At 58.8% G+C, this 22,620-nt stretch overlaps 1 protein-coding gene across 1 annotated transcript in view; it reads right to left on the bottom strand.

Annotated features, from left to right (window-relative positions):
* The window catches only part of MACROD1 (MACRO domain containing 1), a 142,219-nt gene that overhangs the window by 77,290 nt on the left and 42,309 nt on the right, over positions 1-22,620 (bottom strand). The gene's annotated exons all lie outside the window — the stretch shown is intronic.

Here is a 22,620-nt window from a genome sequence, read left to right as displayed (position 1 = left end):
GGAGGGACGAGAGAGAGAGGGAGGTTAACATGCCTGCCCTGCAGGTGACAGCACTGAGGGGGTCTGTGACATGCCCAGTGCCCCAGGCAGGGCTGGTGGCACAGCAGCAGCGTTTGCCTTCCTGCCTCCAGTGACTTCTGTAGTGGGCAGGAGGGGGCCTGCCAGCCCTTCCCCGACCCTGCAGGGGCTGACGCTCTCCTCTCCCCGCCATGGCAGGGGTACAAAGGAGAAGCCTGTTCCACGTTGAGACCCCCCTCCCTGGTCCCCCACATCTCCTGACTGATGCTCCCTGGAACAGGTAGGGTCCTGACGCATGGTGCCCTGCTCCCCACCCTTCACGACCCCCTGCACTTGGCCCGCCTCATCTGCTGGCCTTTATCCATACAGCAGCCACACAGCCACGTCCCAAGAAGCTGTCACCATAATCTACAGCCCCCAAATGCATGTTTGTCCCCTCCACCAGCGCAGCACAATTAACATCCCCACCAGTAAACAATACGGGGCCATATTTCACCCGCACCCACATGTGGACCACAAAGGCAACAGAATAAATGATGGTGCCATTACGTGAGGGCCGGAATTGGTGCGTCTGGAGGAAGCGCACCTGTACCAGCCTGGAAGCCCCAGCCCTGTCATGCCCGGAACTGGGCCCCCCGCGAGGCCCCCAGGACATAAACCTGCTGCTGTCCTCTCTGAGAGCAGGACAGATGGGGGCGCTGCTTCTGCTGCCCAAGGGGGAAAATGGGGGAGGATTGGGGCAGGGAGTTGTCTCTGTTTGGGGCTCACCATCCAGACCTCCCTCCTCCCCTTCCACCCCCTGCCCCACCTTCCTGGGCTGCAGGTCAGGCCAGCCCCCCATAACCGAGCCCCTTGTTCTCCCTAGGGCTCCTGCTCAGGGCAACAGGGAGAACCTAGGCTGAGGACAGGGCCCCTGGGGGCATGTCTGGCTCCCACCCGGCAAGCCGCATCCCCTGGGCACTAGAAGGGCAGGGTCAGGCTGAGCACACCCCCAGTGTCACCACCCCTTAATGGAGCTCTGGGCCGGAAGGCAGGGATCCAGGTCCCAGGCTGCCCTGAGGTGATGGTGGCCCACGAGACAGGCACAGCTGGTGCTAGCACCCTGCCAGCCTCACTCCCACGGCCTGGATGTGGATGGCAGGAGGCGGGACCTCTGGCCCAGCATGGCCTTCTCTGTGCTGACCGGTCCATTGGCCACTTTCCCTGGGGCTGTTTCAGAAGACGAGGCAGGGCAGACAGGGCTTAGCTCCAGTTTCTGGGGACAGGAAGACGCAAGAGAGGCCCGGATTGTGCCAGAGGGGACCCTAGGCCTCCTCAGGGGTTTGGGGTGCTGGCGAGGGCAGGGGGCGCGCTGTGCCAGGTCACCGGTACGACTACATGGCAGGTCCCGCTTTAGTGCTGTCCCGCCCGCATCACTGGCCACCTCCCCTGGCCGCCTCCTTTCGCTCCTCCCATAGGCACTTGGGTCCCCTTGAGTCTCCTGCTCCCACCCAGGGCTCAGAGGACTCTTAGTCGGAAAGTGTTTGGTAAAAATAAAGTGGAGCCACGTGGGGACTCCTCCAGGTGAGTAGATAAAAGTTGCTGCCTCCCCTGGGAGGGACCAGGGATCCGTAACCAGGAGATGGAGGGGCCCTGCGTCAAGGGGCTCAGCTGCCAGGCGGGGCTGGGGAGGGGCAGCAGGGACCTGGGGACAGAGAGGCTGGTCCGGCCCCAGCTCTGCCCCTCTGAGGCCGAGAGACCCTGGACGTGGCTGCTCTGGGCCTCGGATTCCTGCCCTGTGAAGGGAAGGCGTGAGTCTCGCAGGGCTGCCGGGTGGCGGGTGAGCCTTAGCAGGTAAGGCAGCCGCGCTCAGTAACCAGCAGCCTCGCCTTCGCTACTCTCATCTGCATGTGGCAGCTGGGACCACGGCCATCTGAGGCGGGGCCGCGCGACGCCTTAGTCTCTATGCTCTCCCGGACAGAGCTGTCCAGCTCAGGGGCTCCTCATGAGGTGCTTGCATCTCCCCTCCCACCCTGGGGGGCTCCGCAGAGCCCCCTGCTTTCATCTCGGCCCCCAGCCCTTTGGCCTCCGCACCCTGTCCCCAGCATCCCTCTCACAGGAACCCACAGGGCCTGGCACTGTGTCAGGGCGTGGGAAACCTGTGAAGGGCTGCGCACTGCCTGCCTGGCAGCCCCCGACAGCACTGCCTGGGGCTCCAGGGTGCGCAGAGTGATCTTGGCCTTGAGCGGATCTCCCCTCCTCTCTGAGTTTAGTTTTCTCGTCAGCGCAGACCCAGAGCCGAGCTATTCTTATGACACAGCTGTGTGACCCAAGGCAAGTCGCTTAGCCTCTTTGGGTCTCCACTGCCTTGTCTGTGAAATGGGGACAATATGCTTCCTCACAAGGTCATTAAGAGCATGAAATGAGTCATGCAGACAATAAAGGGCATTGGACGTGCCTGGTACACAGTCGGCTCGAAGTAAGTGGAAGCAGCTGTTCTGTCCCTTGGCAGGGGATCGGAGTGTATTGAAGGGGCTATTCACAAAGTCATGGGTGGGCTTAGGGGAACCAGCAAGGGAGGGGAGGCCCTCCGGGTGACAGTGGGGAGCTATCGTCATGCGGACCTGAGGGGCAGGGGAAGCGGTGGTTACTAGACCCAGAGAGAGGGTCGCCAGCAGGGGAGGGACACAGCTGGGGAATCCGTGCTTCCCCCGGCTCGCCTCCCTCCCTCTGAGCTGCTGCTGGGGCTCCCAGTAGCCACACCCAGCCGGAAGCCACGGGTCCAGGGACCCACTGGTGACCAACGGAGACCAACGGCCTCGTGGGCCCAGAGCAGGCTGGAGAGTGATCTGAAGGGACAGCTGCACAGACTGGCAAAGTCCAGCAGGCCTTAGAACAAGACGCGGGCGGGTCACGGTCAAGGGGGTGGCATTTCACAGCAGTTAAGAGCACCTGTGGACTTTGGGTCAGAAAGAGCAGGATCCCCACCTTGACTATGCTATTTACCAGCTGTGACACCAGGCTCCGGTGACTAACTGTCCTGGGTTGCCTGGGATTTGAGCTAACACTGAGAAAGTCCTGGGCAAACCAGCACCTGTGGGTCACCCTGGACCTGGGGCAAGGACCTAAAGTGTCTGAGCCTCGGCGTCATCTGTAACACGCCGAAGGAGCCCTCTACCTGGCGGAGTAAGGCTGGGGGCTCCACACGGTACAGGTTGCTGGGAAAATCGATCCAAACCCAGCAGAGCAAGTGGAATGGGTGCGGGTCTCCGGCCTCTGCCTGTCCTCGGGGAAATGGACCCGAGGCTGTTTTTCCTACCCGGGAGCTTAACAGCCAGCCAGTTATTTATCCTCACGTTTCCAGTGGGTAGGAAAGCCACAGTAAGTAAATTCAGGCAGCAGGGCACAATTATTGAGTTGGTGCTTTATTTCCCCATCTGGTCTCCAGCCCAGGCCGGCACCTGGTCGATAATAATTTATGATGCAGCCCCCGCAGCAGTGGGGAGGTGGCCAAAAAGCCACGTTCGCTTGGAATCACCCTCCCTGTACCAGTTCTGCGCTCACAGGTGGCCGTGACGCTGGGGTGGGGACTGAGGACGCAGGCCAGCGCTCAGGGGAGGAGGCAGCAAGTGAAGATTGTGGACAGGGCCAGGCGCGGGCCTCACTGGAGGAGATGAGGGGGCGGGCAGCTGGGGTGCTTTCAGGCCTTGTCCTTGACCAACCAGGCTCACATCCTGTGGCAGGGGCATCACAAGACTAAAGTGGGGCACGGGGACAGTCGTGGGTGTCTCCACCAAGCAGTCTGGGGGTTCGTCTCAGGCGGGAGCCCAGGGAGCAGGGCTTGAAACAGGGGTCCTATGCCGAGCATGCAGAAAGAACCTAAGTGAGGCAGGGGAAGGGGTTCAGAGCCCTGCCCCCCCACCTGAGGGGCCCCCACCACAGAGGCTGCAGCCCGCAGAGCACTAGCCAGCATTCACCCAGTTGCGGAAAGAGAGGGGCTGTGATTTGGTTTCCTAATTTACGTAGCTGATTTCATCATGTTTCACGTTCTGTCATGTTTCCTGCCGTTACAATTTCATCTTTCCCTCTGGGGGCCTTAGGACGTTAAACTGGGATGCTGTGGGGGAGGTGGCACCAAGCTATGCTGTCAGCCTGGCTGGTGAGAGGTGGAGGGGCCGCGGGAGGGAGCGGGGTTCCCCAGGCAGCCGGGCCGATGGGCGGGAGGCGAGGGGAGAGGCTTTACTTAGAGTGCTTGTCTCGCGGGTTATAGTAATAATAGCTGACTTATATGTGTGTGGAGAATGCCAGGCTGGTCCGTAGGGGGTTCACGTGGTTCCTCCTTTGATCCTCACCACAGGCCTATGAGGACACGTCCCCCATTACCCCGATGCTCAGACAACACACTGGCCCCCAGTAACACAGCTTTTGAAGCTGCATGAGGGGCTTCGCTCAGACCTCTGACCTTAGGCTGTTAACACCCCGTTCTTCCAGGAACAGCCCTCCTAAGCCTGTGGCCACACCCCAGTGCCCAAGGAGGCAGCTGAGGCCCTAAGAGGTCAAGGGCTCATCCAAGGTCACCTATCTCCCCGCATGGCCTCTCTCAGGCTAAGCCCTCTCCTGCCTCAGCCCTCCCTCTGTTCCTATTGTAAGCCTAGCCCCATCTGGGGAAGCCCCAGGCTCCATTTTCTGACAGGAGTTGGGCAGAAACCTAATTCTCAAACAATGGACAGGGGAGAGGAGCTTCGCTGCCCACTCTTAATTAAGGGGCATCCTTCTGAGGGCCTCAAAAAACATCCTTCCCAAGCCAGGGTGTGCTGTAGGCCCTAGTGTATTCAGAAGGCCAGCCTGGGCCCCTTCCCCTACCCCTGCTTACTGGAAAAAACAAGGCCATCCCCCTCTCTGGTCTATGCCAGGGGCAGCGTGGTTGTTCTGGGGTGGCTGGTGGCACTGCACAGGGCTGACCCCCTGCCTGGCCTTCGTCAGGGACCCTGTGACCATCCAAGGTGGCTGGCAGCACCACGCACTGAAAGCCAGCCGCCCAGTGAGGCTCTAAAAAGAGCTTGAAGGAGGCCTCCAACTTCCACCCACTGATGCCTCCCCTTTTCTCTCTTTTCTTTCTGCCTGGCTCTTAAAAAAAATTAAACACGGATGGTTTCATCTTGGAAGAATTAGTATTCCAGGCAGGCCTAGGGGATGTGATGAGAATGTCAAGGCCAGAGCCACAGAGCGGGAAGGGAAGGGAAGAGGTGCTGAGGCTGTCAGGGGCCCCAGGATGGGGACTAAGGGCCCTGACCCACCAAGGAGGCATAGTGGGCCTCAGTGCCACGGGGGAGGTGGAGGCTGGCATCGGGTCCAGGACTGGAGGAGGAGGAGATGGGGGTGGCTCAGGGCAGAGACTGTCTGGCCAGGACATGTGGCTTCCTGTGGCCCCAGCCCGGCTCATCTACCCCGTCCGTTCCCTCTCTCATTCGGCCCTCGCTTGCTGAAGGTGTGTATGCCTACTGTGTGCTGGGCACTGAGCCATGTGCTGGGACACAAAGAGCAGAGGCAGGCCTGTCCTCACTAGTACGTGTCGCTGACACTGGGCCACTGCCCAGCACACAGCACACAGCAGGCACTCACCAAAGACTGGTTAAATGTATGCGTGAACGTCATGAGGCATCTCCCAAAGCATGTTTCAAAGAACATGCAGATCCTGGGAGGTTAACAGGTAACCACAGGAGCAAACGGAGTTAAACAAGTATCTCTGAGACAGGACTTCTCAGAGCCTTTAACACATGTTAACGTGCCCTGTGAACCTGTGAAGGGAGCTCCAGCCTGCAGCCTCGCGCCTGTCTGTGGTGGACCCACTGTGTGACCCTGGGCAGGCTCCTGAACAGCTGTTTCCTCAGGTGGAAAATTGAAATGGCTGTGATAGTGCCCGTGGGTCCGGAGTGGTGATGCCTCGGCCTCCGTATGGGGTTGCTACTGCCACTGTTGTTGCATTATTATTATTATTATCCACATCAAGCACTTGGCTCTGTGTGCCTGGGCCATCGACGGAACTTAAGCACGTCAGCTCCGGGTGTTGTCACTGCTGCTGACACAGGCCTTGCCCTTAAGAGCTAGGGGTCAGGGGAGCCCCAAGGAGGAGGACTGAGGCTGAGCGGGGGGTTAGCCAGAGAAAGGGACAGCGTGGCCGAATGAGCAGGCCTCAGGGGAAGGAAGCCCGGGTCACCTAGGCCCTACTCGATGTATTGATCCTCATCGGCCAGGTGGCCGTCCCCTTCCAGCCTGGGCGCCCCGGGCGATGGCACCCTAGCCCACCTCGGGCATCTCTGCCTATTAGATTTCTCCCTTAACTAAACCCTTCCCAGTACATCCCTCTTGCTCCTTCCAGCCCTCGGGCCTCCTAGACAGGTCAGTCTCCCTTTTCTGGGTCGGCCGTCCAGAAAACTGAGGACAGGGGACCATTCTCTTCCCCAAACAGCCCCTCCCCCGCTCCGTCACTGCCCTGACCACTTCTCGCTCCCCTGGGCCTCCCACCCTGCAGTGTGGCTGTGCATCTCGTGGGGTCCAGAATGAACAGGGTTCCTGTTTGGTCTGACTGGGGCAGAAGTGGGGAGGGGGCAGGGTGGAGACCTCTTTCAAGGTCAGTCTGTCCCTCCCTTATGCAGCCCATCCAACAACTGTCTGGTACAATCAGCCACCTTGCTCTGCGGACACGAGAACACCAGGCTGATAAAGGACAGAGTCCCAGGGGTGCCCAAGAGGCCATTCTAAAGCAGGCTGGGAACAAGGGAGGATTAAGGAAGGCTTCCTGGAGGAGGGGACGCTTGTCAGCCAGAACTGAATGGCAGGCTCCCAGAGTGAAGACCTTTGAGTCTCCCGGTCTGCCCTATGTGACCGCGCTGAGACTGGCAGAGATGTCTGGTCGCCTACAGCATGGGGCAGATGCCAGAAGCTAACCGTGCAGGTGCAGCCGGAAGTATTTCTCTCTAGGAAAAGTGGCTCGGGGAGGCCGACCACAGAGGCCAGAGGCCTGGCAATGCTGGACCAATGGCTCCTTGTCTGCCAAGATTCAGAAAGTCCCCTAGCCCCTACAACGACATCCTTGGCTGTCCCTGGGGGCCAAGGGGTGGGGAGTGGGGTGGGGTGGGCTGGGGACTGAGCTTAAGAGCTTCCCTGAGGTCACACCCAGGTCAGGGGCCCAGGAATCGCGTTAGCCAACGCTCTGAGTGGGCCTGCATTCTGGGAGGCGAGTGCCTGTGTCAGTGGCCATCGGCCAGGGAAACTCCAGGACCTGCGCTGTCAGGCAAGGCCAGGCCCTGCGAGCTCCAGGAGCGAAGGTTGCGGGGCCTCGCTGGCTGCAGCTTCAAAGAGCCTCGTTATCAACAAAAGTACTCCACGAATCCTTTTTTTCCCCTCCTCTTCTTAAGGCGGGCTCCCAAATGAAAAGGAAAACACACAATGAGTGGCGATGAGGAGACCTCAGAGGAAAGCCAGGTGTCTGCAGAGACAGGCAAGGAGTGTCAGCCTACCCTCGCAGGAGGCGTGGGCTTCCTCTACTTATTGAAAATAGTCTCTCTCCCTTTTTCCCCTTCCTCCCAATTCAGCCGGTCTCTCAGGGTGCTGCTTTAAGTCCTTTTGAAGTGTTACAACCATTTTCTCCTCTTTCAATTAACAACAAGAAAAGGAAGCTAATAGCTTCCTGAGCCACTCGCCGTAAATATTAACCAAGTCTGGCCGCTGGGCCCCGGTGCACAGCGCTGCTCCCGGCCGGACAGTGTGTTTACGGGAAGGAGGGGAGCGGATGGGCGATTTCCAAAACGGAGGCGAAAATCCCTGGGCATGGGCAGGGAAACCAGAAAGCTGGGGGTGCCAGGCGCCTGTCCCTGGGGGCCCGGGGCTGGCACAGCTGGCAGGAGGGAAGTGAACACTTCTGGAAGAAAAGGCTGCTTGCCCCAGCCACATGTGGGCAACTTGGAGGACACAGGTGCGAGGCCTGGAATCCCCAGCTCGTGGCTCTGAGTGTGGTCAGTGGTGGAGGTTTAAGTATTGGCTCTTGCACATGGCAGCTGGAGTGGGTGCCGACAGGCCCCGGTACCTGCCTGTGTCTACGACGCAGGGCTCCTGAAGGAATCTGAAGCTAGGGTGTCGACTAAGCGAAGGGGGAGGGGGAGGCGGAGGAGGGGAGACACCCTGTGAGCAGGGCTGTGTGCGAGAGCGTGCAGAGCCAGGGTGACCCAGAAGGGACCAGGTCTTCTGCCTTCGGGCTCCCGCTGCCCACCTTGGCTCAGGGTGAGGAACGCATAGTCACTGTTCTGCCAGCAAAAGCATGCCAGTTTCTCGAGAAAGGTCTGGCTTTCACTGGTGGCACCAGAATCACCATCACTCAGGCCCCCCTGGACTACACACATGTTCTCGTGTGGGGCAGCGCCGCTGGGTGAGGCCCGGCCAGCGGGCAGCCTCCTACCAGCTGGCTGGCAGGACCCAGAGCCTTGAGCAGGCCCAAGCCCGCCACTCCTGTCCCCTAACGTGTGGTCAGGCTCTGGCCACCGCACCCCTCCTTGCGGGCTGAGGGGCAGCCTGTGGGCCCCACGCCTCCTCCGCCCCTTCTCAGCAGCAGAGCCACCTTCAGCGGCTGTGCAGGGCACTCTCGGCAGAGGCTGGTGTCGGCCGCCCCTGGCCGGCCATGTCCTCTCACTCGCTCTTGCAGCTCACCAGGCCCTGGGGTTCCTCCTGTCACCTGCCCTGGCTGGGAGGAGCTCGAAGGCACTGAGCACTCCAGACGCACACACTTCTATCTCACTGTGGCCCACGGGCAACAGCATCTGCTCGGCGGCCTTTCTAGGTCCCCCACAGCTTGGCCGCATGGTAAAATCGGGAGAGACATGCCTGCAGACCCCTAGGCAGTGCAGGGATGGGGCTGCTGGGCCAGTGGGCAGGCAGGTACCAACAGTCCAGGCCACTCTGGCCCCCGGGCTGCTCCACCAGGGCATGGAAGGGAATTCTAGGCCACCTCCAGCTATAGCTTCCCTCGTTCCCCGAGACCTGGCTGCACCCCACACACAGAGGGATAAAGAGAGGGACATTCCATCATGGCAAAAATCCACAGGTTTTCGCCGGAGAAGCTCTGTCTTAGAAGAGCTGTCTCTTTGGTCCCTGGAGCTGTTGGCCTCTCTGCTCTGAGCACTGCCCACCCCTGTCCCCAACGGTCTACCTCTGAGGGAGGGTGCTGGCCCAAGGGTGCTGGCAACGGTGCTGGCTCGGTGCAGCCACCCACGGACTGGCTCACACACTTGCTCGAATACCCGTCCCCGAAAGTCTGGGCTTTGTCAGGAAATGGTTTAATTAGCAGCGTGGGGGCTCGGAGGGTTCACACAGCGAATGCAGGCTCTCTTGGCTCCGCCCCTTCTCAAGCACCACGTGGGTGCTGTTCTGCCTGCCAAGCCCGGGGCCAGAGCGAATGGGAAGGGAGCAGGGTGCAGCCATCTCCTCTCGCAGTAGGAGAAGGGAGGAGCAGGCGCCCCTGCCCACAGCACCTAGAACCTCAAAGGAGCACTCAGCCACCCTCCGATGATGAGGAGGAGATGTGGGAGGGAACCCACTCAGCCCCCAGGCCTGTCCTCAGGGCGGCCTCCCAGCCAGCCCCTTCCCCTCAACCCACTGCTCCTCACCCCCCAACCCAGGTCTCCACCTTTGGTCCTGGGGACACTGTCCCAATCTCTCACAGGTCCCCTCCCAGGTACCCGAGCACCCTCCAGTTCCCCACCCGTGACCTTTCTAACTTGCAACCCTGGTCGTGCCCCTCCCCACTGGGCATGCTCACTGGTTCCACGCTGTATGAAGGACGGCCCCTCAGTGGGGTACTCGAAACTCCCCTCAAGGCCAGAACCCCAGCTCCCACTGCGGCTCATGTCACTGCCCTCCGCTGACTCAGAGGTTTGGGACACCAGATCTCTCACTGCAGCGAGTACTCCCACCCCCCGAGCCTTTGCGTACGCTGTCCCCTTGGCCTGAAACACCTACTCTCTACTGTGCTGGCCCTGTGACGGGAACAGTCCACACACCCAATCAGAAAAGCTCTCCCCGGGGCTCCAGCCCTGAGTCCTGTGCCCCCAGAGACAGGGGCCGTGGCTGTGACAGCCCCCAGGTCCATGCTGGCATGACAGGAGTGACCCGCCGGCGGCAGTGGGGGTGAAGACTGGCCCCGTGGATGGCTGTCCTGGTGGGAGAAAGTCAGCAGCCACGGAACAAACTCCAAGTTTGAGTCACAAAGAGCCTTTTCATCTACTAAGGTCAGATACAGATGCTGACCTCAGCCTGGAAGTCCAAAATGAAAGGGAACGCGGGGGTCTGCCAGCTCTCGCCAGCTCTGACCTGCTTCCAACGATCTAAACTCAGCCCTTTTTGCCACAGGGCAGCTCTGCCCAGGGAGGGGGCAGCCGTGGTGTTCATTGAAAATGCCACTCGGCTAAGTCACCAGCCATAAAGCCCACCTGGGTTTCCAGCAGCACATCCCAGGCATCTGATTAATGACACAGACATAAAAATTCGTCCTAAGAGCCAGAGGTTGAAATGAAGCAGGAGAGCTAATTGCTAATATAGGAATTAATATCTGCGAGCAGTGATCTTTCAGGCAGCCAGGAACTGACGCGACGAAGAGCATTTCCACTACGGGGGAAGCCCCGAGATAAAGGTGGGTGACAGCTCTGGAGGATGGGCAGGCGGTCAGTGAGAAGGCGGCCACACCTGCCCCACTCTAGCTCGCCACCGAGCTCACATGTGACTAACGTAACATGGGAGTCTGGAGGACCCCAGAACCACAGCACAGCGTCACCTGTGCAAGGTGCGGCTTTCTGCTCCCACAATGCCCTGTGTCTCACACTGTGTCCCTCTGCAAACCAGTGGCCTCTCCACCGGACACTGAGCTCCTAGAGAATAGGTGCCCTCGCTCGTGTCTCGCATGGCGCTGGGAGCATGACTAGACTTGGTATGTTTTCTGGATGGATGAATTGATGAATGGATGAATGCAGAGATGGACAGAGGGAGGGAAAGATGGACAGATGAGCAGAAAGATGGACAGGTAGATGGGTGGATGGAGAGATGGAGGAGTGAATGGATGAATGACTGCCATTCATTCAGAGGGCCTCGGGGAAGCCCGAGGTCTCCGTGTGCGGTGGGCCCAGGGCCACCTTGTGTTTGGTTGAAGATGCGTTTGTTGTGCTGAGGCCTGGCACTGGCCTGGAGTTCGAGACCCTGGCTGTCATGTATGTCATACGACCTTGGACAAGTGCCCCCTTCTCCATGTCACTGTACCTACACAGCAGGGATGGTCCTCCCGCTCTGCCAGCCATGCTGGGTTGTCCCAAGGCTCAGGGGGGATGGCAAAGCAGAAACGACCTGGAAAAGGATAAAGTGCATCGTCTCTTTGTAAATGGCGTCTGTGTACAGGCAGATCCAGCCCAAGTGCAGAGTGGTAGAGACTGTGGGGCTGTGCACGTGGCTTGTTTCCCCTTCCAAATTTCTCTCAATATAGTTATGATGTTATTTATAATGAAAAGTAAAACAATGTAAGCATCTCAAGCAGTTACAAATGAAAGCTTTTATTGTCCTGACCCAAAAAACTGTTCTTTGGCATAGGAACAGAGACCAGATCTGGAGCCTATGGGAATGGGGAGGGAGGCGAGATGGAGGTGAGCAGAGGCTGTCTTGTGGGGGAGTACCCATAAGCTGGCCAAGAGGGCCCCCAGTTACAGAACCCTGGGGACCCCACAGATTCGTTTTGCCCTCAGGCAGTCTGACCAACCGCATGAAAAGTCTGTGCGCCACTACTAACTTCATTTGCACCGTGTGGTTTCGGCTTACCCGACCCAGCCGCACGAACACCGAGAACTCGATGGCTCTGCTGGGGTTTGCCAGGAGGGGAAGGTACATGTTTATTCCTGGGCCCGGTGAACCAGGAGGCTGTGACCCGTCATCGTTACACACCCCGCCGTGGGACGAGCTCACACCTCTGAGCACTGCCAGGCTAAGCTTGGAATACAGACAGACACCCCAAATGCCTGAGAGGCACCCACTCACTCAAGGCCGAAACACTTGAGGAGCCCTGAATCCCCAGTGGGGTCTGGGGCATGTGCACCTGGGTTCCCAGGAGGCTTTTCAGGATTACGGGTGGCGGGGGTGGCGTGGGGAGGGGGGCAGTGGGGAAAGCAAACTGGGATGTACAAAGCTGGGCAGGCCAGAGCCTTGCTTAGACCCTTGGTTTTCTAAATGAAGCAGCGTGGGGAGTTCACTGAGTGCATTTATCAGGCACCTACTGCGTGCAAGGCACTGAGCCAGGTGCTGTCTCCATGACCAGCCTCAGTCAAGCAGATGCAGCCCCTTCCTTGACCCAGGGAGACAATTCCTTCAAGATACTATGTCATTGCTGTCATGGTTTGTTGACCACACGCACAGAGAGGGGGTGACACGATGCAGGAGGTGAGGAGTGATGTTGGAGGGACTCTTGCAGGAGGGGGAACGGCTTGGGGCACGGCTTAGTGGGATCCAGTTCGGGGCATTGTGGGAAGTGGTGAGAGATGAGGCCAGTGGACAGGGCAGGGCCGGGCCTTGTGGGGCCGTAGGAGCGTCGCCTGATCCTGGGGGCTGTGGGAAGGGCCTGGTGTCAGCGGGATAAAGCTGCCTTCCTGGATTCATAATTTCCAAAGTAGAATTTGAGCAGTGTCTTTGCCATGGGACCAGTGACCATGCCTGGCTGGAGCCTCTGGGCTCCGAAGACACTGCCACCTCGGCCTCCACCCCCAGTGGTATAAAACAATTTCCTCGCCCTGGCCAGGGAGGCAGATGACCTCATTGGACTCTTTCCATCTCTCGCTTTCATAGAGAAATGACAATTTATACTTGGATGAAATCACGTGGGTATAACAGCACTAAGAGCCCGTGCGGGAGCCCAGTATCCCCTCTCGTGTGGGGACTCTGTCCTCATCGTCCCCCCGTCCAGCCCCCACCCTGCCCCTTCCCCCACCTGCCTGCTCACACTTTGACTATTTACTGGGCCCTGGTCATCGAGACTGATGTCCCCTGGGGCTTGAGGGTGCTTAAGCCTCCTTGCTCCTGGGGAAGCCTCTCCCGTGACCTCCTCCCTATCCCGGCAGCCCCCCAGCCTCACCCTGCAATCCACCTGGCCAGCACTCACCCCTCTTCCTGCATGCATGTCTGCCAGGCTGGATGCCCAGTAGGCAGCAAACCCCCAGTCTGAGTTCTGGGCTCATTAAAAAAACGCACCCTAAAAATCCCTGATTTTATTTGGAACAGCCCTAGACAACAAGCATTTCTCAAACCAGCCACCTTCATCCCTACAAAGACAAGTGCCCAGATGCAGCTGAGCCCATCTGGGTCCGATTTCAAACCAGAGCCGAAACTCTCAGATGTGTAATGAAAGCCCTTCTCCAAAGAGGGGCTCCTGCAGGGGGAGTACGGACACCGGGCACCGGGCCCTCAACACACCACGCTAATGAGAGGCAGAGGAGGCTCTGAAACGCCGGCCCTGCCCCTGGGAGGGGCAGGAAGGGGGCTGGGGGTGTGCAGCACTGAACCTGACCTCGGGCTGCAGGGAGGAGGCAGGGACGCAACCTCCCCGCTCCGATGCTCCTGCTTCCCACAGAGGGGAGAGGCCACGGCGTGGCTGGATCCTTTGAATGATAGTAGTTAAGAGGAGCAGGTGCTGGGGGAAGCCGTGCCAGCTCTGGCCAGCGGGTGGCCCCTGCAGGGCCAGGAGCTCTCAGAACTTCCTTTTTCTGTTCCCGGCCCTTCTACCCCTCAGGAAAAGGGGAACCCGGGCGCCGTGAGGGAGAGACAGCACATGGACAGCTGTTTGTTATCTGGATTTGCAAAGAAAAGGGAGGTGGTAGAGAACAGTCTCAGACCCCTCCCATCTCAGGGGAAAGTGGCACTCAAGAAACAGGTTCCAAGGGTCAGGAGGACAGGGGCTGCAGCCCGGGCCACCTGTCCCCAGGTGGCTCCTGATAACCAGGGCTTAATCACCTGTGTTGTTTCTTGGCTAGGTGAGGAGGCAGGCGGCGGGTGAGAAGGACTGCTTTTTGGACAGACGAGACCAGAGGGTGAAGCAGGAATAACGCCCCCCACCCCCAGCGAGAAAACCTCTCTACAAACAGGAGCGGCCAAGCAGGACTGAGCCCCACCCCCACCTCCCCGGCATCTTCCCAAAGAGGGGCCTGTGGGGCCTGACAGCTCAGCAGTGCATGTCAGCAGCTCCAGCCCTGCAGTGAACATCTGAACTCCTCAGCGGGTAATGGACCCCCTCCTTCCCCCTGCCCCACCCCCGGAGACGCAGCCTGAGTGGCAGCAGTACCGATTCTTTGGAGAGTGGCTCCCTCTCACTCTGTCACACAAGAACGCTCTCTGCATCGGAGCCCATTCCGCCAAGTGATTTAGAGGGATTAAAGAAAAAAAAACTTGGTAGAGAAAAGGGGGTAAAAGCCGCACAGAAGCCTTTTGGAGGAGGACGAGGTGGCGGCCAACAGACAAAAGGGCGAAAGTTGAAAGTGGGCAGCGAGAGGCCACCCTCCTGGGATGGGCGCCAGGCCATAGGGCATGCCTGGGGAGCGGGAGCCCAGCGCACGCTCAGGCCACGCGCAGGAGTCCCAGGGCCGCAGGGGGCACCTCTGCAGATCCCTCACTCTGGGGGGAAGAGGCCAGCAGCGCCCAAGGTCTAGGGCGAGGAGGATGCTGCTGCAGACCCACGGCGACGTCTGATCCCCAGGAGCCAGCAGAGCCAAGCACAGGGTCTCCTCCCTGCGCCACCCAGCACCCCGGGTCTGCAGTCTGCACCCCAAGTACCAGGGCCACAGGCCGGAATGTGAGCACGGCCCAGGCCCACCTGGCCCTGAGCGCAGCATCCAGAGCAGCAACCCCAGCCAGACCCCGCAGGCGCCAGGGCTGCAGTGACAGAGGTAAGGCCATGCAGAAGGGCTCCAGTGGCCCAGGAAGGGCTCCTTGTGCCCAGAGGGGGAATACACGTGGGACAGCTCCCCAGGTCTGCACCTCCATCCCACCCACCCCACACACAGCAGTTCAGGCAACTAGTGGCTTCTGCTTGCCAGGGAGGACCGTCATTTCCTACCTGGTGGCCCCCATACTGCTGGGCTCTACTCCAGGATGGGTGGTCCCAGAGTACAAGGGAGTGGCCTTACCGCTGCACCCCACCCACCCTGCTGGGCCCTGCTGTCCTCGGAGGGAGGGCTCACTTTCAGCCTCTCACAGTTATATGAGTTATGACCAAAGAGGGCAGCAGTGAGGCCTTGGGGAAGCAGGACATTTGGTGACCTCAGCCCTGGCCAGGAGGGCTCAGGGTGGGACTGACCCAAAGCCACCAGTCAAGCCCTCAGTGCTCCCTCCTCCTCCTCAGTGTGGTAGGAACTGCCAGGGCTGGGCCGGGTGGGGTGCAGGGTCCTGCCCGGGGGTGGGGCCCAGTCCTCTCTGCTCTCCAGAGGCCGGGAGGGAGGGCTTGAGCCTCCCCAGACACAAATCTCAGGCAACTTGGAAAGGAGGTGGTACCCTGGGCAGGGCAGGGAAGCCCCAATTCATTACCAAGATGGAAAATGACACTTCCCTGCACACTCCCCAGGAGGGGGGCTGATTTACAACTGCGCCCAGGCTGGGACATTTGTCAGCGCCTCCCGGCATAAACGCCGTCTGCAGGGGCATTAATAGCATGTTATTAGCCACCAGCGTGAAAGATGCCCTGCAGATAGGCTATTTGCTGTTATTTATTATCAAGGTGCCAGCCTGGCAGTGGGGCCACCAGAGCCCGAGCTTGGCCCCTGCCCGTTGGCCTCCCCACCCACCTGTCCCTTGTCTCTACTTTCCTCCCAGGCCCTAGGAGGGGTTGGGGGGTTCATTCCTGGGTCTGAAACCAAACCGGAGGGGAGCAGCTGGCTACGGTCCCCCAGGCCTGTACCCCAAATATTTATGGAGAATCTGCTTAGTACCCAGCTCTGCCTCCAAACTGGGCTGTAGGGCCAGATGTGGGTTGGCACCCTGGCCCTCCAGTTATGAGCGGCTGGGCAGTGCCAGGCTGGCCACTCCGTATCAGAGAAGATAAGCATGGACGGCAGGGGTCTTCCCTGAGTGAGCTCCCTCTGGCTAGGGAGGCCCCGCCACAGCTGACAGGTCCAGGCGAGACACCTGGGAAGGAAAGAGCACTGGACAGCGAACCCAGGACCTGGGCTCGGGTCCAGCTCCTTCACCATGCACTGCAGAATTCAGACCTATCCCTTTGCCTCTCTGGGCCACCATGGTGAGGACACCTAGCTCACTGTTACCTCCTGGGGTGGGTGGAAGAAGGGCCAGCCTCTGTCTTCTGTCCTGCTGCCCAGTCCTGAGTTTCAGATTTTGGACCTCCCTTTTGGCATGTTCATCCACTCATTTGTTCATTCATTCATTCAGTAGGTATTTATGAGTTCCTCCTGGGCCAGGCTCCATGCTAGGCACATCAACAAGACAGAACATATCCTGACTCACAGGAGTTTGCTTTCTAGAGAGAGGGGTTGGACAAATGACTTGTGTGTGACAAACGGGGATTTCCACGGGAGCAGGGCCTGCCTGTGAAGGACGCCACACAGGCCTGGGGAGCCCCGCCCCCACTGCCACCCGGCTCCGTGGCTCCGCTTTACATCAGTAAACTCACCCACCCAGTCTTTCCGGGTCACCCTGCTCCTCTTTCGGCCCCTGGCTGCCAGGATCCCACCAGCGGCTGAGAATCTCAGCAGCACAGACCCTGGGGAACGACCGCCCTGTTCTCCGGGGCTGTCGCCAGCCCTGCAAGCACTGCCTTCTCTCGTCCTATCTCCCAGCCCCCCAGAAGAAAGGTCCTCAGGCCTCTTTCCTACCTTCTGAAACTCCCCAGCCTCTCCTTTTTCCTCCCCAAAGGAAGTAAGCCTCAGTCTAGGCAGCTTTGCACAAAGACAGGCGGAAATATCAGGTGTAGGAATATCTTATTAAATGATATGAGGACAGAAACAAAATTACATGTGTCTCCTTTCATCCCCCACCCCCTCCCGGCCTTGAACAGTTGAATATCGAACACTGTTATCAATATAATTAACCTCCTAAGACCCAATTTTAAAGTCTTGTTTTTTAAAGCGACTTGCATTCTCTGAAGTTCAGGACACCTCAGAGCCCGGCACCGCCCAGGCGGCCTACGCAGGGAGGTGAGCTGGAGGTACAATTTTAGTGGATTTGCATACCTGCCTGCAATTACCACCAGTGATAACTGCTGATGCATAATGCATGCAGCATGGAATTAGAGAAATAATTAACTTTAAGTCTTAAAAGAATCCCTACTCCCCCACCCTACACTCATTACAAGTTCTCAGTGGCACCAGTAGACAGATCAGGACCGAAGTTATGCAGCACAGGCCTTGAGGGTCATGGCATCCAGCTCCCAACCCTAAGGCGGTGCCTCTGGTGGGCCTAGACTGGCCCGGGCAGGAGCAGCCCCCAGGCAGCTACCTGAACTAGGCTTTGGGAAAGCCCCGCTCGCACCTCCCACTGAAGTCCCAAGTTTCCCTGCCCGCCTGCTGTTCGCATCTCCCAGTCTCCCCGACCTGCGGGGAAGTGCTGTCTATTGCTAACGAAAACACGGGTCCCTGGTTCTGATCACCACCCTGCTCAGGCACTCTGCTCAGGCTTGAAAATACCGTCCTTTATCCTCAAAAGAACCCAGAGGAGTGGGTCATTCATGGTCCCATTTTACAGATGAAGGCCTGAGACCCGAGGCCACCCTCGGCAGGTGGAGCAGCTAGACTGAGCCCAGGCAGGCCAGCTGGGCTACCTGACTTCCCAGAGGGGTGGCTCCCTGGGGACTGGGCCTTCCTTAGCACAAGCCCTCCTCCCTCCATGTTGCTTATAGCCCCAGGGGAGGTAGGATCGGCTGGTGGGGAAGAAAATGTGGAGCCCCTGATTAATTTAAACAAAGGTTTGCTGAAGACAACGCACCACAGATGTGGTGGTGACTCTTGGTGGAGCTCCTGCCTGGTGGGGTTGGTCCCCCTGCCCTTCCTTTTCTAGGGCTGAAATTGCTTCTGGCCCCAGGCTGCCCCAGACGCCTCGCTCCTGCCCTGGGCCCTGCTGTGCCAGTGAGGACCTGAGGCCTGGCAAGGTTTAGAAAAAACACAACTGTTCTTGCTGAAGGGAGGAACCGGGAGAGGGCGCGGGAAGGGGAGGGCGAGGGGCTTTCTCTGTCCGAGCTTCGGCTCCCTGGACCACTTGTGTCTGCCCTCCCTCTCCTGAAGCTCGGCCAGGACTGGTGAGCAGCCGCCCAGAGTGGGTCATAGGGGGGCTTGGGGTCCCTCCCGGGGGATGGGTGGGGTGGCTCTTCTTTCTAAAACCACCAGGCCTCTGCGGGAATTCCACAAACCCTTCCCCCACCATCTTCTCAGGGGAGTGGGACTCTCGGCAACACGTTACGGATGAGGAAACTAAGGCCCAAGGAAGTGTCACCACGGGTCACATAGCTGGGGGCTGATGAGGCCAGAGTCAAACCCAGCCCTGTTGTCCTCTCCCCGTTTCTAGTCTACATACCTCCCTCTGAGAGTCCCCACCATCCGGAATTCTCAGGTTCCTAAAGTGGGGGCTGAGACTGTGTCTGGCGCTTTGGAGGACCCTGCATCAGAGGTCCCCACATGAGCTGCTTTCACTGACGAATGGGAAGGAGGGCCAGGGCTAGGAAGCGGGGAGGCCTGCCCAGCCTCCCCTCTCCTGCCTGTGACCCCCAACTCCTTCCCAAAGCATGCTCAGCCCCCTCGTGTGCTCGCGTCTAACTGTGCCCGCCCCCTGCAACCTGCAGCACTAGATGCCACCCAGTGTGCCAGGGCCTGTGCTGGACCTGTGGCTGCCCCCATGTTGCCCCCACTCTGACAGCCCCAGCCTGGTGGGATCTGGGGAAGATACCAGGGCAGAGCACCGGGAGGCCTGGGGTGTCCAACAGGAAGGCACCACCATCCAGCTGGAAGATATTTAGATATTACTCAGCACCTGCTACCACCAGTCAAGTGGGTGTGGGAGCAGAGCCAGGCATGGACTCAGCCTCGTGGAAGGTCAGGGAAAGCTTCATGGAGGGGACATCTAAGCCGAGGCGTGGGGAGGAGTAGAAGCTGGCCTGGCGAGGCCCGAATGGGAAAGGTGTGGGAACAGCATGTGCAAAGGCTCAGAGGGAGCACAGAGCCTTCAGGGACCCGGGGTGGACTGTGTCTCAGAGGTCCAGGGGGCCCAACGCACTCACATCCCCTCCCTGGGCCTGGATGTCCCTGATGAGAGAAGGGCTAGAGAAGCCTGGGGTCACGTCGGAGGCGCCTGGTGCTGAGGGCCCCAGCTCTGTGTGGCCCAGACGTAGGCCCAGTGCTTCTACTGGCTCGCAGGGAGGCGCTGAGGATGCACAATGTGAGGTGGAGGGGCGCCCTGCATCACGGCCTTGGACAAGGAGTCCTGCCAGGAAGCAGCAGCCCGCAGGCTCCCAGTCGGCCCTGGAGGCACGGGCAGGAACCGGGGGTGAAGAAGGGACCAGTGGAGAGCAGAGGAAAGAGACCAGCGGTTAACACAGAGCCTAGATCGACGTGCCTGGGGCAGATGGAAAATTATAGCAGCTTTTAAACCTCACGAATGTGTCCCGTACAGATAGTACTTACGAGCGGGTACTTTGCACATATTACTTCATCGAAATCTGAATAGTTTCCCTGTAAAGGGAACTATTATGACCATACTATAGAAGAGCAAACCGAAGCTCAGAGAGGGCAAGTAACTTGCTCAAGATCGCACAACCCAGAAGTGGCAGAGGCTGGACTCAAACCCAGGTTTCTCTGTCCTGGAAGATGGCAGGAGCTGGAGACTTATGGAGAATGCCAAGAATGATGCCCCAGGTGCCCCCTCAGCTAATGGGGGTCTGGATACCTCCAGTCTGAGCCACCTCACTGCTCCCCTTCCTCCCCAAGTGGCACACCAAGGATCCTGTCAGTCACGGAGCTGGCAGATCATAACTCACATCATGCTAAAGTCTCTGGGATCCACGCAATGACAAGTGACCCCGTAAAAGATGGGCGATTTACCAAGTTTAATTTGATGGCCACATAAACCATCCAACACACAACAGGGAAAAAAACGCTGCCTGGCACCAGGGCAATTAATGGGCTCGTCCAGCGAGGCGTGCTCCTTCCTCCCCACCCCAGGCCCCGCCCTACTTCCCCAGAGCCAGAGGGTTCAGCCTTGGCGGCCTTGGGGAAGGGGCGGCAGGGGAGACTTGAGCCAAGATGGATGAGGCCTGCATACCAAGGAACGGAAAGGCCTTGGGTCTCTGCCTCCCAAATGCTTCTTGGTTATCCATCAGGCATCTCTGAAAGGTACAATTTACACTCTATTATGATGCCAGGGCCTCTAGAGGCTGAGGGCTGTGGCTGTGAGCTGAGCGGGTACGGGGAACTGATGTCCAGGCCAGAGAAGGTAGCGGCTGGCCTTGCTTTTGGCCTTAACGAATCTGCCCCCTGCTCAGGGCACTGGCCCCCAAAGGCCGAGCCCAAAGGTTACCCACATCCTCATGCTATAACAGCGTTGACAGACCAGGGAGGGTGTGTCCTCTGGCCAATTGCTGGGGGCCCAGGCAGAGGCTCTCCTGGGCTTGGACTTGACCCCTGAGATCAAGGCAAGGTGGTCTTTGGGCAGGCCTGTGCCTTCCTGTCCCCAGCACCTGCCCTAGCCCTGACTCTCTGCTCATAACCTTCATGGTTCTAGCTCTATGCAGAGGAATGGACAGATGTGAAGCTGGAAACCTGGGCTGACTGTGACCGTGGACAGGCCCCTTGGGCTGCTTAGCTATAAAATGGGATGGAGGACCTGTGTGACGGGTGAGCACAAGTACAAACATGTGCCTGTGAAGGCAGGGTGGGTGAGGCCTGGCTGGAGGGGTCCCCTTCATGCTTGGGTTCCTTGCTGTCCTCTGAAGGCCGGCACACCCAGGTCTGCACCACTGTCCCCTGCTTTGAGCCCATCTGTCCTATGGTCTGGGCCAGTGCCCTTCCTGGTCCCAGATATAATGGGAGGCGTGAGAATCAGCAGTCAGATAAGGACTGGGTACCCTGAGTTGCCCACACTCCTGCTGGGTCTTACAAGGTGACTCTCGATGCCGCTGAGGGGCTAGCAAGCATGGTGCGAGGCCTTGGACAGGAGATGAGCAGAGGGGAGCGGCCAGGGTGCTGGTCAGGGAAACAAAGACGACCTGATCCACTGAGAGCCGGGGCTTCATTGTGCAGGAAGCAAAGACCAACTGCACATCCTGAGGGCTGGGGCATGAGTGGGGTCAGGACCCACAGCCTGGCCTGGGGACCAACTACCAAGGCGGCAGGCAAGTGTCCTTGGCCCCGCAGGCCAGCAGGTGCTGGAAAGAGGGGACTTGAGAGCTGACTTCAGGAGCCCAGAGTACTGGGCTTCGTCTGGTCAGCCCCTTCCTCCGGCTTCCCCCTCTGGCTTCTGGCACAGACCTCATGCGGCCTTCCCTATTGCCCTCTCTTACTTCCTTGGCCAGCCTCTGACTTGCCTGCAGTCCACCTCATAGAGAAAACTTTGTGGCATGAGCAGGTCCTGGCAAGGTTAGCACGTCAGCCGTGAGCAAAGCCTGTGCTCTCTCCAGAAGGCCTTGGAGCTGTGAGCTGGGCCAGGCCCCTGCAGACGCAGATGGGGCATGAGTGTGCAGGGTGAGTGGCGGAGGCACCCCATTTTCTCAGTCTGTTCTATGCTTGTGTGGTCACTGATGCCAAGCCACACCAGGCTGATACTGCCCATGGTCCCTACCCTCCAGCACCAAAACATTCGTCACCAAATAGTGCATCCTGCAGCCCACGGACATATGCAGCGCTGAGAGCCTGGTGGTCCAGATTCTGGCCTAGGTTTCTCCCCAGCACTCCCCAGTGATCTTGAGTAAGTTCTCTCATCTCCGAGCTTCAGTTTTCTCATCTATTACATGGGAATAAGAAAAACTCTGACTTCACGTTTACTGGGAGAATTAAATGACTTCAATATTCGTAAAGCTGTAGGCAAAGTCTTTATTATAGTGTGAGCTACCATCCCAGTAGAATGGAACTCCAAGTGGCCAGAACACAGTTTGGCACATGGCAGGTGCTCAATAAAGAGCTCCTCTGTTGGATGAGTGAGTGGGGGACGAGTGGGTGGGTGGGTGGGTGAGTGCATAGGTGGATGAAAGGATGGACAGAGCAGAGGGAAGCTTTATCTGAAACCCAGCAGAGGAGGAGGCATTTGAGCCTTGTCCTGAAGGGTGAAGAGCAGTTTTCTGGATGGGGAAGGGCAGTCCCGGAATAGAGACAGAGAAGGAAGAAAGGTTTGACGTGGTTGAGAAATAGAGATGGTTGGCTCCTGCGGCACGGAAGTGAGGACCCCGCAGACGCCTTTGGCAAGCTCTGCACACCTGGGCTGCCCTCCAGGCCGGGGCCTCCGTGCAGACTCCAAGAGGCCATTGTGTCCCATCATTGAAAAACCTTTGTGACTCTAGAGTTACACAGCAGACCTTTTGCCGGCTGCATGAAGACAATTCTCCCACTGAGGGTGAAAGATAAT

This window comes from Pteropus alecto, unplaced genomic scaffold (genome assembly GCF_000325575.1).
Source record: "Pteropus alecto unplaced genomic scaffold, ASM32557v1 scaffold43, whole genome shotgun sequence".
In the NCBI taxonomy this organism is placed as follows: Eukaryota; Metazoa; Chordata; class Mammalia; order Chiroptera; family Pteropodidae; genus Pteropus; species Pteropus alecto.
Note: the sequence above shows the minus strand (reverse complement) of the source record. Positions and strands in the feature narration are given on the sequence as shown.